General features: G+C 37.9%; 1 protein-coding gene across 1 annotated transcript in view; it reads right to left on the reverse strand.

The window, feature by feature from the left end:
• Window positions 1–18071, reverse strand: part of LOC134651677 (Kv channel-interacting protein 4) — a 159317-nt gene that overhangs the window by 38654 nt on the left and 102592 nt on the right. The gene's annotated exons all lie outside the window — the stretch shown is intronic.

Below are 18071 nucleotides of genomic sequence, written 5' to 3' on the forward strand. Positions count from 1 at the left end.
AGTAACCAAGCAATACTTTAAAAATTCAAGAGAATTTAATCAATGATGATTATGGACCTTAAAACGTGTCTTAAAAAGTGTACTAGTGCATGTAAATTGAAGTAAAGGAGTGAAGTTTAGAGCAAATAGCTAAAGGCTCCTGCCGTGAATGTGCGAAATATTGACAAACGTAGGCGAGAGTCGGCAGCCGAGATTGCATTCACGACGACACGTCCATAGCACACAGAATACAACATTGATACATGGTAAGTATTCGTAGAGCTACAGTACAGTTCGTAACCAACGGTGAAGATCCGAATTCGGAGTTGGTCCCATAGAAAAAGTTGTTCAGTATGGCCTACCTAATCACCTCACACAATATGGCTAAACGGTTCAAAAATAACCGTGTATAATAAACGTGGCACCAATGACGAAACGTAAACCATAAATCGTCTATGTAAGTGTAAACGTTCTCATTGTCATAGAGCTGCATAAGTTTGTCGTTTCCATAATAAGTATCGTCTATTCTAAAATATAAGACTTAAGATTCGTTTAGGTTAGTTTAATGGGAGTTTTATATGTTGTCTGATTTTTTTTGTCTGGGCCTTTGTAGTTCTACGTACTTTGTAGTAATAAACGCATTGCTAATACAATATTGTGTTGCCTCGTACACAATATCATTCCATTAGCAAAACTACAGGAAAAAAATATTTAAAATATTGTGATTACCTGCACAGGTCAATATAATCTGTATACTATTCCTGAGCCGATTATCCGATATGAGATTTGGACGGAATTGAATTTGGGCACAGTCTTTCACGATCAATCCGGCGGGCTAACTTCCCGATCTGCTCTATTTTATCAACGTACATGTCTAGATTTTAACTCCAGCTGAGATTAAGCTATACGTAGATGAGCTTTGAGCTGACCTATTTAATATAATTTTCAGGTAAATAATATTTTCATAATCCAAACTAATGTCGAACAATCTATTTACGAGTATTATTTACGAGTTATATAAATAGCATACTTTTTAATGAGGCGGGGTTAAGTGTCTTTTGACTTTGCGTGTTCGTCAAATTCAGGTATTCCCATGCCCCGGTAATCTCAGTGTTTAACCAACATCACTTAATCTTGCATGGGAATGCCTTATTAATTTGTTCGTAGGTATATTCCTGGCTGCAATCAGAGTTCACCGCCGGAATAATTTCCGCTGCAAAGAGATGCACAATGCATACGGGATTGCGGACGGGGCTTCGAAAATTAAATCGCTTTACGTTTCGGGATACATTTTAAAGTAAATAACAAACTTCGCCCAATAATGGTACTTAATATTTAGCTACAAGTATTTTCAAAAATGTAGAAGGTAATATTCCGTCTGCGCCACAAGCTTTGTCAAAGTAACTAAGGTAAACGTCCGTTAAAAGGGAAGAACTGAGATAACGTGCGTGTGTTAGCCTTTTTAAGCGAAGGTCTAATTAATTGAAGCTACTCAAATTAAGGACCTGTACCTGCTGTTACTTTGCGAATAACGTTTTAGACTTATGAGATCGGATAGCTCACACACAGATACTAGCTAAATATAAGGAATGATATACATTATTAAATTATTATTTATTTCAATAATATATAAAGGTACATATAAAACTTAAGAACTAAATCCCGTTCTGAGCCATGCCGGGTCCAAAGGTCCCCATCACACTTGCAGCGTTACCCCGCTGTATGGCGATGGAGACCTGTTGGACAAGCCATGACTCAGAACGGGGGTCATTATTAAATTGAGTTTACGTATATTTGATTTAAATAAAAAAATTGTTTGCAAGGCAAGGAAGAGGTTTTCATATTTATTTCCTAAATATCACAAGGTAACTAATATTATTTAGCGGTGCCATACTATAACTTTTAGTAAAATAAGGTAAAGCAATATAATTATTTTAATCTCATAGAAAAAATCTACGTATCGAATTTATCCTTAAGGTTTTTAATTTAGAGTCTGTGCGGAAAGAGAAGAGTCGTGGAATGTATGGGGCCCAATACATTCCACGACTGTTCTCTTTCCGCACAGACTCTAAAATAATTTAGGCCTATCTGATTGTCAGCAACTACTATAGCGAACTGTTTAATTTGTAAAAATAAGTATGTTAAAAGTATATTTATTATTTTACATTTAAAAAAACACGTATTAAGTTAAGTTCACATAACTTATGTGGTACTTAGTTAAGAGTACCATGCATTCTGAAACTACAGCGTACTAACTACATTACACAGTCTGATTACACACTGGGTCAACACAGGCAACTATCGTGACTTTGGGAAACAAACCAACAACCATCCTACCTTTCCCACCTAACACAAAGTGAATTTCCAATTCAGTCCGTAGGCTACAAAGGATTATTTCCTAGACGTGACCGGTAGATAAACGCGCGAACGTTTGACAGCCTTTGGTCACTGTTCTGAGTGTTCTGCATTAGCATTTTATGAATGTTTGAAATGGATACCTCACTCGGGTATGGATAACACGGACGTTTTTTTAATACCTACCCGCCCACAATATGCGTGTTTTTGGCGGCAGATGACAACGTTTCAGTGCTATTCGATGTCCGACAGTCGAAAAAAGATGAAAAAGTCGAAAAAATTTGCCAACTCATGCGGAAGAATCCACATGAGATAGCAATATTTTGTGTTACTTATTCAGTGTTACTTACGATCAAACAAAAGCGCTTAGTACGATTTTCCAATAACTGGTTGGAGAATTTATATTTATAGAAGCGGAGTAACTAATGAACTACACGTGAGAAATCATTCGATACAATTTGTATTGTATATGTATATTCGTTCCTTAAAATCGTCGGAAGGTTATAAAACAGACCAGTGCTTGCAAAGTGAATAATGGTAGCGGTGTACCGTGAAAGCTTTCTTCCATAAACTTCATCCTTTTCATTAGTATTATTTGGGAAATGAACTTTATCATGCATGTAGGAAAATGCGTTTTCAATAACGTCGTGAAATAAGATACGATTTTGGGTAAGCAAGTGGTTCATTTGTCTCGTATTAGGGGTGGGAAATAAAGACAAAGCTTTGTATTTGTTCAATTAGGAATCATGACGCCGAGTTTGGGTCGACGTCACGTTTGAAATCGTGGTTCGAGATCACGTCCAAAAAGCAGGTACACTCATTAGAATTGTTTTGTTTGCTCATTTTACTTCTATTTAGTCTGGTTAAGGTGGCAAACTCTGAAAGTTGATTTATCCTTAACCTTTTCCACGCCGTGTCAAACACAAAAGCTGTCACTCAGGTCTCAGACGCCACATCATTGAAGTGTCAAAACTGAAGTTGAACTTTATGTATATGCACGTAGGTCGATGTTGCTACATTGATGTGGTTGATGGTCGAGGTTACAGACCACAGTCTGTGACCGATTTATCGGTCTTTGGCGTTGAACCTACACTGCGGATATATCGGTCATTGGCGTCCAAAAGGTTAAAAAGCCGATTTTATCGTTACATGACGGCCGCTGTGTCACCAAATTGGCGATATCATGAATTGCCATAAAACAATAAATATTAGCCGCTCAAGGACCTTCTGCGATCAGAATTAATACGAAATATAACAAAATCAAACTGTATATGAAATATATAATTATTGTAATCACTACGAGAATACGAAAAGTATTGCCTATTTTATTTGGGATTTGAAACTGGGAACTACCCGACGGACGTTGGTTTTATCCTAAAACACCTCTCGTGAAATTCTCTTTCTAGAATTGACCCTTGGCTCGCAAGATTTCATTAACTTTGTTTATTTCTACAAACAAGAAATACAGACTAAATAAAATCTAGTGAAATCCCGAACTGTACTAGGTATTGCTCTGTAATAGACATGAGTAGTTCGCGAATGAAAGATTCAATTGAAGTACTTCACTTGATGTCACTCATTCATTCACTAGTTCAGTTCGGATTCATTTAGTTCTTTACTTCAGCAGTTCAGTTTAAAAACCTTTTCATTTACTTGCTCATTTGCTTAGAGAGTGACAAGGACGCCATATTAAACCTTCGATTCATAAATTAATTTATTTGAGTGATTCATATTGAATGAAATTATCTATCAAATTCTTCACTCAACTCAATATATCCGCAAATGAGAGAAATGAAACCAGTACTGTTGATATAGATGGATCTGTTGAGCTACTGAACTAAACTGAACTAGTGAACTAAAGGAGTGAAGTACTTCAGAGCGTACGAAGGATGCATATCCATCTTTTCGTTTTAGTGATACATTTTGCGCATGACTACTCTGTAAGAAATAAGAATGTTCATTTACCACTCGTCACATGTTCGTATAATAAATCCTGAAAGTAGTAGTAGGTACATACCTACTTTTATTCTTGGGTTGACTTGAATTAAGGCATGTATAATAAAAGTGTTTATTTTTTAAGTCTCTGAGGTTTGCACTGGAAGTCTCAGCGTGAAAAGATCAACCACCAAACCAAAAACAAAGCCACGAACGGGACGCGATAACCAAGTTACACAATTGGAGTAAGTACTTTATCTGAATAGTAAAAGTTTGCTAAAAAGCTAGAGAAAGCTAGGATTTTGTACTTTTTGAACTAAAAATCTAAACATACAAACAACTTTTTAAAGACCTGGCAAAAAGACTGATCGACCTCACTGGTGACCGAAGAGCTGGCAGCTTTCTCGCGCAGCGTATTAGCCTCGCTATACAGCGGGGAAATGCTGCCAGCGTCTTCGGCGCCATGCCAAAGGGGTCCAATTTTTTAGATTTATTTTAATTTTATTTAGTATTAGTTTTTAGTTTTATTTAGTTAAGTTAGTTTATTTCTTTATTAATGTACAATTACCTGTTAATTTATTTATTTAATAAATGATCCATTTATAACATTTGTTTTTATGTATACGTTATCAAAAAGACTGTAAGGTAAATTTATGCGATGGCAGCGTGGCATTATCGGGTTAATCAAACGCGGTTGGTGAATCCCCCTATTAGACCATCTATTTTGGCAAAATTGGGTCATAAGTTCATTGGTTTAAATTAACGGTATTAAAATAGCCGAAATGCAATGACGTCAGATTTGTCTAACTCTGGAATCTAGTAATAATAAGATTTGTTTTTTCTTCTTCCTCGCGTTGTCCCGGTATTTTGGCCACGGCTCATGGGAGCCTGGGGTCCGCTCGGCAACTAATCCCAGGAATTGGCGTAGGCACTAGTTTTTACGAAAGCGACTGCCATCTGACCTTCCAACCCAGAGGGTAAACTAGGCCTTATTGGGATTAGTCCGGTTTCCTCACGATGTTTTCCTTCACCGAAAAGCGACTGGTAAATATCAAATGACATTTCGTACATAAGTTCCGAAAAACTCATTGGTACGAGCCGGGGTTTGAACCCGCGACCTCCGGATTGCAAGTCGCACGCTCTTACCGCTAGACCACCAGCGCTTAATAATAAGATTTGTTATCTCAGATTAATCTATTAGCTAGCTAGGAACGCCAGCAGCAATTATGCACTAATATCAGTAATATCCATTGATTCTCAAGCACACTCGACTGCGATATTATAATTGGGTGGATAATTATACGCTGAGTTAACGCTCTCGCGGCGAAGCTAGATAGCAGGTATTTGTATAGGTACTTAATCTATAGCATAGGGTATAGTACGTACTGTACGTATGATCACTTTTATAGCCGACGTAAAAAGCATTATTTTCTCTCGCGTTTATAAACCAAAACCTATTTCTATAAGTACCTACCTAATATGTTCCTAAGGGAAAGATAGATGGTCAAATACCTGCTATAATTCTTTCACTTCGGTTATTATACACGAAAAAAATTATTCAAGCTTTTCCTGCCGATTATATTTCTTAATCATATATGCATGTATTGAATGCTCTTTCTATATATTGAGATCATTTAGGCATGACAATGACGGACATGCTACGCGCTGATATTAACGCTACTTTGACGAATTATTTATGGTTCAAGGTGTGTCTACACGAAGGCTAACTGATTTTTTAGTCCTAAAAGACCTTTGACTCATTCACCGCTAAGCTACGGTCGTAGCGCTACGTCGTAGCCGCTATGGGTTTCCAGGTATGTAGCGAAAATGCGTCATAAAGGCAAAACGACAGCGTATTATCGATCTACAAGCCTATCCTAGTTATGGTATACATGTAGTCAGAGATGTACAAAATGGTTTTAAAAAAGCATTTAAATACAAAATGCAAAATACTTTTCAGATTTACTATTTCAAATGCAAAATACCAAATAGTTTTGCGTTTTGTATTTCAAATGCTAAATGCAAAATAGGTATTTTCAAAATACTTTTTCTAAATAAAATACCTTTTGACCAAATCTCGGATATTTTTATTTATTTTAGGTATTTATCATGAGAAATAGAGACACAATGCCGAGCCGAACAAAAACGTCTAATAACATGGCACCTTATGCATGACATTTTGGTCATAATAACCGGTTTAGACTCTCGCGCGAGCCACGAGACGAGCCGCGAGCCGCGCCACGAGACGCGAGTGTAAGCGGTGGGCTCGCGACTCGTCTCGTGGCTCGCAAGCTCGTCGAGCTAATATAATTTAAACACTAACGGCACGGCATAAGGTTTATAACCAATTGACAAGCCGAAGCCGAGTGTGTCGCGGCGAGCCACGAGACGCGCCGCGAGCCGAGTCGCGAGTCTAAACGGCTATAAGGCGCAGGCGCGCACTCTGACCAAAGAAGAAAAAAAACCGGCCAAGTGCGAGTCGAACTCGCGCACGGAGGGTTCCGCACCATCAACAAAAAATAGAGCAAAACAAGCAAAAAAACGGTCACCCATCCAAGTACTGTCCCCGCCCGACGTTGCTTAACTTCGGTCAAAAATCACGTTTGTTGTATGGGAGCCCCACTTAAATCTTTATTTTATTCTGTTTTTAGTATTTGTTGTTATAGCGGCAACAGTAATACATCATCTGTGAAAATTTCAACTGTTACAAGATACAGCCTGGTGACAGACGGACGGACGGACGGACAGCGGAGTCTTAGTAATAGGGTCCCGTTTTTACCCTTTGGGTACGGAACCCTAAAAAGGGCGCGCATGGCTAGCAGGCGCCTCTATCGGTCAAATTCGGCAATACAAGCGTCATTCGTTCATTTCATTTTGTTTGACTGGTAATGTTGGCTAAACTTAATCGCAAAGTATTTTGCATTTTGAAATGAATATTAAAAATGCAAAATACATCTCGAAAAGTATTTCAAATAAAATACAAAATGTTTTTTACTGAAAGGCATTTAAATGCAAAATACAAAATAGGTATTTTGCATTTTGTATTTGCATTTTAAATAGAAGTATTTCAAATAAATCGCATCTCTGCATGTAGTGCACTGAAAAAGTTAAGTAGGTACCTAGCAACATGCTACAGCCGACACTCGGCCATATTCGAACTTTAAGATACGTTAAATACTAGAGATTGAAACGATATGGAATGGATATGTCAGTGTCAAACAAGTGTCAAAAGTGACGTTTCTTCAAACAAACGCGTCACTTTTGACAAATGTATTTGACGTATTTGAATCTCTAGTATTTGACGTATCATAAAGTTCGAATATAGCTGACTGTCGACAAAATATATCTAGGAATCATTCTATCAATTTGTGAATATGAAAGTAGTTAAGAAAAATATCGAATTTTATGCATAAATGTTCTTTTGGAATCATTTCATGCATCTTGTTTTATTCTTATATCCTCATACTTCTTACATTTCAGACGAGATATTCTATGAAAGAAAATATATCATCGGGATAAAGATAAAGGTTAGACATAATGTGCACAATTGTGAGTCCCGGACATGCATGGAATAGGAAACGTACGAATACACATTTTTAAAAGGAACGAAAATGTTTTATTATTCTTCTCTCAAGGAGATAAAGAATAGATTTTCATTTCGCTGAGAATACATTACGACTTACGACTGACGCTTTATATAAGTATTATAAGTACCTTTGTATGATACTCTAGGTAGGAATAAAACTGCCTGATCATGGGTGTGCTTAATCAAAGGGAAGGTTTTGATGACTGAAATTTGCCATTATAATACATGCAATCAAAAGTTCTCTTTTAGGTTAATATTTAGCACCCCCACAAAAAGTTCCATAGAACAATGATTCACAAAGTCGAAAGTTCTTCTTTAATAATACTTATCTATGGTCTCAAAGGATTCCATGTGACAATTAAATAGACCGAAGTCTGAACAACAGTAGGCTAATATGATAAAGTACCCATAAATACACTTGTTTACCCCATTCCCGGCCTATGTTAGGTACCTATAATAAAATATCGGCAAATAAGCTGCCGCGTTATCCCATCGCATTTCCAAAACCCAACTCTGGATTGCAATAATAACTTGTCACATTTGAGAAGTGGAGTAATAAGATTATATAATAATGTACCTAACGAAGATTCCACTTCTTATGAAAACATATTCCAGAATTATCGTCGCCTCTAAGTTAACTTGGTTTTCCTACAACTTCGGTTCATCATCGGTTTAAGGTTCAGGTTAGATCTTCGATTACGTAGATGGTTCTCGTAAAACGATTCATACTTAATTATCCATAAAAGATTAGGTATGAATAAAAACTTCATTTCACATTAGAAATTCTCGTAGCGTGCTCAGTCTTGCTTACTGCTTAGTGTCTTGAAAGGCTGCCAACGGGTGGAGTTTGCACCTCGCTGTTATCTTTCTATTACCGCGCAGGTAAGCCACTCAGGAATGTCAGCTTTTACGATAAGATAAATTGTGCCCTTTGACAAAGGTAAGTAAGTGAAACTAGGTATAGCTCGTTGAATAATTTGATATGAATATCAGCGGGGTGCTTTTTCTCAAGCCTCGCCCACATTTATATCAGATGCTTACCATAATTCGTTACTTCGTTGACCAATTAGCAAAAGAGCGCCTCCAAAAATCACTAATATTAAAAAGGTTTTTAACGAGACACAGATGTTTGAAGCATTGATTATGGAAATTTAAAAATTGCTATAAAAATACGCAAGTAACAATTTTGTCCAACGATTAGTCACGAAAGTAAGGAATTCATTCGACTCATCTATGGGTATGTAAGCCTATTCATTTATGTTTTGCTTTCATGTTTAAAATAAAAAGGAAATGTATAAGTATATATGTTTCAGAATATCAGAAAATAAATACTTTTACTTTTAAAAATAGCTTTAAGGCCAAACGTGCAAAAGGTGCAATAAAAATCTTGCGCCAAGGCAGCATTTACATATAATGCATTTTATGAAGCAAGCAAAATAACTTAGGTTGGAGCAACAGCAACGACGTGGAATGAATTCGCTCGCCGCCGCTGAGAAGTATATTCAAAGTAAAACCAAATTTCTTTGCATGTTAATGTAATCTCCTCAGGTCAGGAATCTGCATAAAGTGTTCATTCAAAATGCGAACGCAGGATAGCCTATAATTTCAGTACCAACAAACGACCCGGTATACGGGTGTGGTTGGGTAATCTGGAGCAAAAAAGGTAAAATTAATTACATCGCATTTATAATTATTACGTTTATTTATAATGCCATATCGTGTCATGTATACGTGTCATAAACTAATAAATATCCGTCAGGGAAGTCGGCATGAAAAAGTCACGCAGCAGCGACCAGTCGGCAGACTGCGACCATATTAGCTGAAGCTGACACCGTCAACGGTCCAAGTCACTTGTTGTAGGTACTATAAGCCCACTCGCCAAATAACAATTATGTTTAGTGCGAAGATTTGTTTGTTAAAAGGGATATCGCTTCAGATATGACAATGGGTCAGTTAGGAACAAACTGTAAATACAAAAGCTTACCTTTCGTTTGGAATTTACAGTGAGATTTTGCGTGGACCTTGAGCGAAATCACCAAACACGTTATTATCATAGATATCGCTACCCGTGACACGTGACAACATGAAGACAGTTTTAGACGTTTTGGTGTCGCATCGCCACACCTGACCCTGTATTGTAATCTTTCACAGAGTGCAAAACTAGTATAAGTGTTCATCCAATTGTGAATAGTTCTAACGGACCTCAAGGTTCCAATTACTTTGGTGAGACTAAATGTTTGTCTCCGCTCGGTTTAAACCTGATCACGCGATCGCGTGGGGTCCTTGACTATGAAATAAAATTGCGAATATGTGTACAATTTAGTCTTTATATCTTCGACAGAAGGTCTACGTATGTTGTAGTGCAAGATTAAGCGTATTTCATGACTCTTGTATTTTATTGTGCTTATGAGGGTACAATTGGAAATTTGTTGTGTTTCGTTTGGATTGTTTAACGTTTTAATAATAATTATTTAAACTTTTGCAGCAGAGCGTTACGTTATAGCAGTGGAGAAAAGGTAACGATAAAATATAGGTTACCAAATAATTAGAAGAGAGTTAGTTCTCAGCGTAAAAAACATACACTCTCTTCATCGAGATAAAATCGTTAGGTACCTACTTTAGAGGAACACAACTTTAAATGGAAATTCGCATTGCTTTGTTCATATTTACTTTAGGTCGTAATAACGAGTGGGCTGCTATAAGAAAAAAATAGCCACCTACATAATTACTAATCCGGAAAAAAATCTGCGGGAAAACTAGCAGTCTATTATAATACACTAAACCCCGCGAGTGTAAAGACTCGGGCTATTGACATCATCTCTCATGAAGCAAAGCTTCGAATGTCATAAAATGTTGCCGGGGAGTGTCAGAAGTGTCGCTGGAGTGAAAGGGTGCAGACATTTATTGCATAGTTTAGGCGCAATATGAGGCTCCGTTGTATGGGTAAAGTTTGCTCGCTTGAAATGAAACGCTCTTTATTACTAACTTTTTGAAAGGGCATATGTCTGGTGCCCCACTTTGGATGTTACGGCCTTATGGTTTTGCGTAGGAAAATGTGGCCAGATTAACTTAGTTAGGCTGGAAATATTTGGGTCTCGTGGCTGTGTTATTTATTTGTTTTCACGCCCGCTGACACTCTTTGGCATTTTGTTCCGTTTTTTTGAGTTGTGTTGAGTACTGTTTTCATCGCAATCGTAATTAAAATTTATTTCCTGCGTAAAATAAAAATGAATAAACATTGCTGTGTCAATGTTTCTTAATTAGTGAAAAAGCCAGGTAACCTGATATCCTCTTGGTAATATGTACAGTTACAATCGACAGAATTGATGCAATCACTCATTACAAGCTTTTATTTAACTTGCAATGTTTTTTTGTTTGTGATATGTTTGTTCGGGTCAAATCTTGTAAGCTAAATTATCCACATCTCATTATCTGATTGAGCTGAAACTTCACATACATAGGTATGTAAGTTAGGTGACAATGTAATATTATGGTACCATTGAGCTGATATGATGAGGTGGCCATAGGAACTCTGTGATAAAACAATGCAACCTATTTGTGTTTGGGTTTGTTAGAATTGCCTCGATGAGAATTAGTTGCCTGTTGAAAGAAAAGCACAGTCAGCTATTATGTAAAAGTTCGTTTCAGTAATGAAATTATAATAATGTGGACCTTGAGTGTATCAAATAGTACACATCTAAAAATAAACTGAAAGAGCTTAGTCGTGACGTCATAAGAGTTTTTAAGGCCTACTAAAGCGAAGACGCAGTGATTGGTATCGGTTTTATAGTGGCTTCGCTTCCAAAGCGCCGATCTGCGGCTCGTAACAACCGGATTTACGAGCGGAAAGTCCGGAGTTCTGGACGGTTGTGGTCCGGTCGATAGACTTGTTATAGGACACAACATAGTCGGGAGAGACTAGATGGAGACACTAGGCAAAGTAGCTTACTTGGGCACAGAATAAGTAATAGTATTATCATACAGAACGGCCACCCGCCGCCCCGCCCCGACTCGCATTACCTCGCCCCGCGAGACGAATCTGGCCATAATCTGGCGGACTTACCCACATACACAATGACGCGTGTACAGACGTGCCGTGTACACATCTAAACGCAAATGATTTTTGATGTATGGCGTGTCCGCCCTGTGACTTGGGGCCAACTAGGTAAGAGGACAATCGTTTATCGACAAACGCCAATCTAAAAGTAATAATAGGTACTAATAATGTATCGAGATCATAATTCTATTTCGATTGGGGTTTTCTTAAACGTTCACTTGGCTAGCCGCACTAAATGGCAGTGGCCATGGGTAGTACTCGGTAGCGTGCCATAGAAACTTGGTGCCACCTGGTTGGGAGAGATACCACAATTACTATTTAATATATTGTAAAATTTGAACAGTACTGTAAACTACCCTAGGTGACTTATAAAAATATACTTTGTTACACTTGAAACTAATATAATATTAACAAGCTTATAAAAAAAAAAAAAAATAATAATAGTAAAAAAAATAAAAATAAAAACCGCTCTAACAACTAAAAGCATTTTTTGTGAAATATACTACGATACTTTAACAATAAAGTTAAGTAGTTTATAGAACACAAACCTAAGTGTTAGTTAAATAAACCTAAACAAAAGCAATCATAAAAACATTTTAAAGTATACTCGAAAAAGGTCTATTTCAATATCTCTACGTTTTCGTAACACTAAATCGTCCATATCCAAGTTTAAATGCGTACCCCATAGACTAGGAATCCTCTAGACGGAGTTTAGAGCAATTATTTCATGAAACCGATGCTGCCAAAAATACGGGGGTGCGGGGGACGAGGTGAGCGAATCCCGTGCCGTGATTGGTCCGTTTAAAGACACGGACCAATCCCGGCACGGGATTCTGACACTTTGACTCGAAGATGGAGTAAAACTACCATATACAGTATATACCATATATGTATAGTGGCAGAGGGGGTAGCGTTACTATGCTCAGTCTAGAGGATGTCTTGTCTGTGGCGTATCCAAACGCCATTTATAATGCACACGTCTCGGTGTTTCTGAATTAGAGACACAAGAGAACTCTAATAAACACTTTGCGGTTAATATATGATGATACGAGAGACGTAGAAGACAGCTGGCATTAGAATGAATGAACTACGACCGTATTTAGAAGTCAGACGCGAAATAACGTTATTGAACTAATAAATAATAAGACAAGTTTTGTAATTTTTTGTACAAGCTTTTGCCGCATCGACTGTAATGAATGTGCCAAATTTGCAAACTCGTTGATTTGATTAACAGACAGCGAGACAGCTATATCAAGCTTCCTTAAGACATTCACCGCTGAGCTTGTACGGTCGTAGCGCTACGTCGTAGCCGATAACATGGATTTCCCGGTATGTAGCGGGAAAGCTTCGTAGAGGCAAAACGACTGTGTGTCGCTGAATGGGTTAATAACAAACACTAAAAACAATAATAGGTCATTCTATTCACGTTGCCTCGGTCGCGAGCCAGACGCGCAGCCTCAAACTATTATCCGTCCCATTCCCGCAGCCTTCCTTGAGGCCAATTCAAACTTACATTTTGACATTTGTTTGTTAACATCTGCCCGTGCGCCTCACTTGCGCCAGTAGATGTGCGAACAATACGTACGAGCGAAAAGCACGCGTGAATAATAACAAAATGACATCATGGACGGAATAGGCCCTATGACGGAATTGTCCACATTGACCTTAATCCAAAATGTTACTTGAGCAGCAAACTCCCGTTGGCTTGGCTACTATTACCAACAGACGTTTACGCGTTCGCGAAAGCTAAAATACCAATGTTTATATAACTGTCTGTTAATTTATTTTAGAAAACACCTTCGCGATATCGCGTACCCCCGCTACGTGCGTTGCATTCAATCCTGACGTTTATTCAGCCACTATCCCATGATAAACAAGCAGATACTTGCTCACCGACGCCAGATATTGAAGCAGGGACGTGCCGCGGGTACAAAATGTGCAACTACTCGCTACACAAGTATTCTCTACTAGTTTCATGGTACACCGCTTTTAACTATTTTGCTTATACGTGCTAATTAATAGGATTCGGAAACGCCGGGTACCGCAGATATTTAAAAATATTATACGGGCATATTCGAACTTTAAGATACGTCAAATACAAGAGATTGAAACGATATGGAATGGAAAATGTCAGTGTCAAACAAGTGTCAAAAGTGACGTTTCTTCAAGCAAACGCGTCACTTTTGACACTTGTTTGACACTGACATATCCAATCCATATAGTTTCAATCTCTAGTATTTGACGTATCTTAAAGTTCGAATATGGCTGATAGTTACGAGATTCGGATTTAGTTTAATTTTAGGTAGGCTTTCGGACTTCGGATTCGGACTTTTTAGAATTAACAGTCCCCAGCGAGCTCAGCTCTCCATACAATCGTAGTTACGCTCTCATTTTAAAATGACTAGCCAGATTGCTCTGACAGCCATATTCGATATGTCAAATATAAGATATTGAAACGATATGGATCGGATATGTCAGTGTCAAACAAGTGTTAAAAAAGTGACGCTTCTTCAAACAAATGCGTCACTTTTGACACTTGTTTGACACTGACATATCCGATCCATATCGTTTCAATATCTTATATTTGACATATCGAATATGGCTGTCAGAGCAATCTGGCTAGTCATTTTAAAATGAGAGCGTAACTACGATTGTATGGAGAGCTGAGCTCGCTGGGGACTGTTAATTCTAAAAAGTCCGAATCCGAAGTCCGAAAGCCTACCTAAAATTAAACTAAATCCGAATCTCGTAACTATCAGCCATATTCGAACTTTAAGATACGTCAAATACTAGAGATTGAAACTATATGGATTGGATATGTCAGTGTCAAACAAGTGTCAAAAGTGACGCGTTTGCTTGAAGAAACGTCACTTTTGACACTTGTTTGACACTGACATTTTCCATTCCATATCGTTTCAATCTCTTGTATTTGACGTATCTTAAAGTTCGAATATGCCCGTATAATATTTTTAAATATCTGCGGTACCCGGCGTTTCCGAATCCTATTAATTAGCACGTATAAGCAAAATAGTTAAAAGCGGTGTACCATGAAACTAGTAGAGAATACTTGTGTAGCGAGTAGTTGCACATTTTGTACCCGCGGCACGTCCCTGCTTCAATATCTGGCGTCGGTGAGCAAGTATCTGCTTGTTTATCATGGGATAGTGGCTGAATAAACGTCAGGATTGAATGCAACGCACGTAGCGGGGGTACGCGATATCGCGAAGGTGTTTTCTAAAATAAATTAACAGACAGTTATATAAACATTGGTATTTTAGCTTTCGCGAACGCGTAAACGTCTGTTGGTAATAGTAGCCAAGCCAACGGGAGTTTGCTGCTCAAGTAACATTTTGGATTAAGGTCAATGTGGACAATTCCGTCATAGGGCCTATTCCGTCCATGATGTCATTTTGTTATTATTCACGCGTGCTTTTCGCTCGTACGTATTGTTCGCACATCTACTGGCGCAAGTGAGGCGCACGGGCAGATGTTAACAAACAAATGTCAAAATGTAAGTTTGAATTGGCCTCAAGGAAGGCTGCGGGAATGGGACGGATAATAGTTTGAGGCTGCGCGTCTGGCTCGCGACCGAGGCAACGTGAATAGAATGACCTATTATTGTTTTTAGTGTTTGTTATTAACCCATTCAGCGACACACAGTCGTTTTGCCTCTACGAAGCTTTTCCGCTACATACCGGGAAATCCATGTTATCGGCTACGACGTAGCGCTACGACCGTACAAGCTCAGCGGTGAATGTCTTAAGGAAGCTTGATATAGCTGTCTCGCTGTCTGTTAATCAAATCAACGAGTTTGCAAATTTGGCACATTCATTACAGTCGATGCGGCAAAAGCTTGTACAAAAAATTACAAAACTTGTCTTATTATTTATTAGTTCAATAACGTTATTTCGCGTCTGACTTCTAAATACGGTCGTAGTTCATTCATTCTAATGCCAGCTGTCTTCTACGTCTCTCGTATCATCATATATTAACCGCAAAGTGTTTATTAGAGTTCTCTTGTGTCTCTAATTCAGAAACACCGAGACGTGTGCATTATAAATGGCGTTTGGATACGCCACAGACAAGACATCCTCTAGACTGAGCATAGTAACGCTACCCCCTCTGCCACTATACATATATGGTATATACTGTATATGGTAGTTTTACTCCATCTTCGAGTCAAAGTGTCAGAATCCCGTGCCGGGATTGGTCCGTGTCTTTAAACGGACCAATCACGGCACGGGATTCGCTCACCTCGTCCCCCGCACCCCCGTATTTTTGGCAGCATCGGTTTCATGAAATAATTGCTCTAAACTCCGTCTATATTTGACGTATCTTAAAGTTCGAATATGGCTGTGAAACTTTGTACTTACGATAGGATAAGGTATATCTAGTCTTGTAATTAGTTTATGTAGCTCCCTCTGTCTGTCTATCAGCGAGCTGTATCTCATGAACCACAATGGGTCAACAGTTAACATTTTCACAGTGTATTGGTTGCCAATATCGTCATCTTATTTTTTGTTTCATGAATTTTTCATATAACTGAAATTTCACATTATACTGCTTCCTTCCGTGCAGTACATTTTTAATGAAATGGGAACTAAAATGTTTTACATTTTCATGAACCATTTCAGTTTCACTGCACGTAATGTGTTTAGCACTTTGAGTGGTACCGACTCCCCTGGCGAGTCCAATGTCTGCGAGCGGGACTAACACTAGAACAACGTTCGTAATACAGGTGTACACAATTAATGGAAAGTAAATATTCCACGCTGCCCAATAAACAATGGGCCCGATTCTGATTTTGAAATAGACATCTACTAGATATCTTTTAGACATCACCAAGATACGATAACGATATTTTTAAGATATAACCTGTCAAATTTGACATTTCCGCGATTCTGGAGATACTCTTGAACGATTTTCACAATGTCTAAAACGTCTCGTTATGTATTTTTAGATCTCAAAACGATTTTGAAACGATCTTAAAACGATAATTTAAGGTAAAAGTGCCATTGGTTGCCCGAATTGAGCTGCAAAAGATATCTAGTTGAACTCTAAACTAGTTGGTATCTAGTATGTATATATCGTATCGTTCTCTTCTCTAGAACAGATCTTGTTTTCCGAATACCGCGGATAGTCGAAAATTAAGTAAATATATAAAATTAAAAACCATCTATTACCACTATGGCTACGGTACGGCTACGGCGTAGCACATGAAGTATTGCATGGTAACACCCGTTAGAGACCCGGAGGCGTATTCGGATTATAAATTATTAACAAGTTCTACAACCAGAAACGTCACTTTTAAATCAAATTGATGGCTGTTATTACAATTAGAATACGCCTCCCGCCTTTGAGTCCGAATTCCTCATCTCATAAAGAAATTTCGATTTTCCATGTTTACAAACTTTTTTAATAGTATGTAATTGCGGGGAAGTGTTTCCATTAAACGTAAATAGCACGAGGCAGTGATAATCAGATTCAATTTAAATAAAATTTCAATACTGACGACTCGCTGGTCTGATGTTATTTGATAAAGATCATCATTCTTCTTTTAAAGAACCTTATACCTTTTTTATACAATAAATAAAGGGAATTTAACATTTAAAATACGACTTTAACACAATAACTTGGTGATATTCTGAATCTAGCGCGGTCGTAAATAAAAGGTTTTACGTCCCGCCAACACGGCACACTCGCTATCTCGAATTTACACACATTTCAATATTGCTGATACAATGGCGTTATTTGCACCTGGTAGATAAAGTGGTCATAATCGGTAATTATATGCTTTCAAACACGACTGTCGGGTATTACTTGATTTTGTCACAATATAACAAAGTCATAAAATCCCAATATTACCCAAGTAACAAAATTTGGTACTATAAAAGTCCTGAGAACGATTTGGAGCGTGCTAATTAGTGTTCATGATTAGCACTATAATGGTGTTGTAAACTTTTACAAAACCCCAAATAGGCCCTAGTTTTATCACTGATTTATTCTATAAAGATATATCTACACAATCGTGTAATATATAGGTAGTTGCATACTTAATGTTTTACGCAGAATTGGAAATACGAGTACCTAAATTAATATCATAACTACATCCCAACAGACGAAACGCCTGATGGTAAGCAATCACTGTCGGGTTACAAG

This window comes from Cydia amplana, chromosome 10, assembly GCF_948474715.1.
Source record: "Cydia amplana chromosome 10, ilCydAmpl1.1, whole genome shotgun sequence".
In the NCBI taxonomy this organism is placed as follows: Eukaryota; Metazoa; Arthropoda; class Insecta; order Lepidoptera; family Tortricidae; genus Cydia; species Cydia amplana.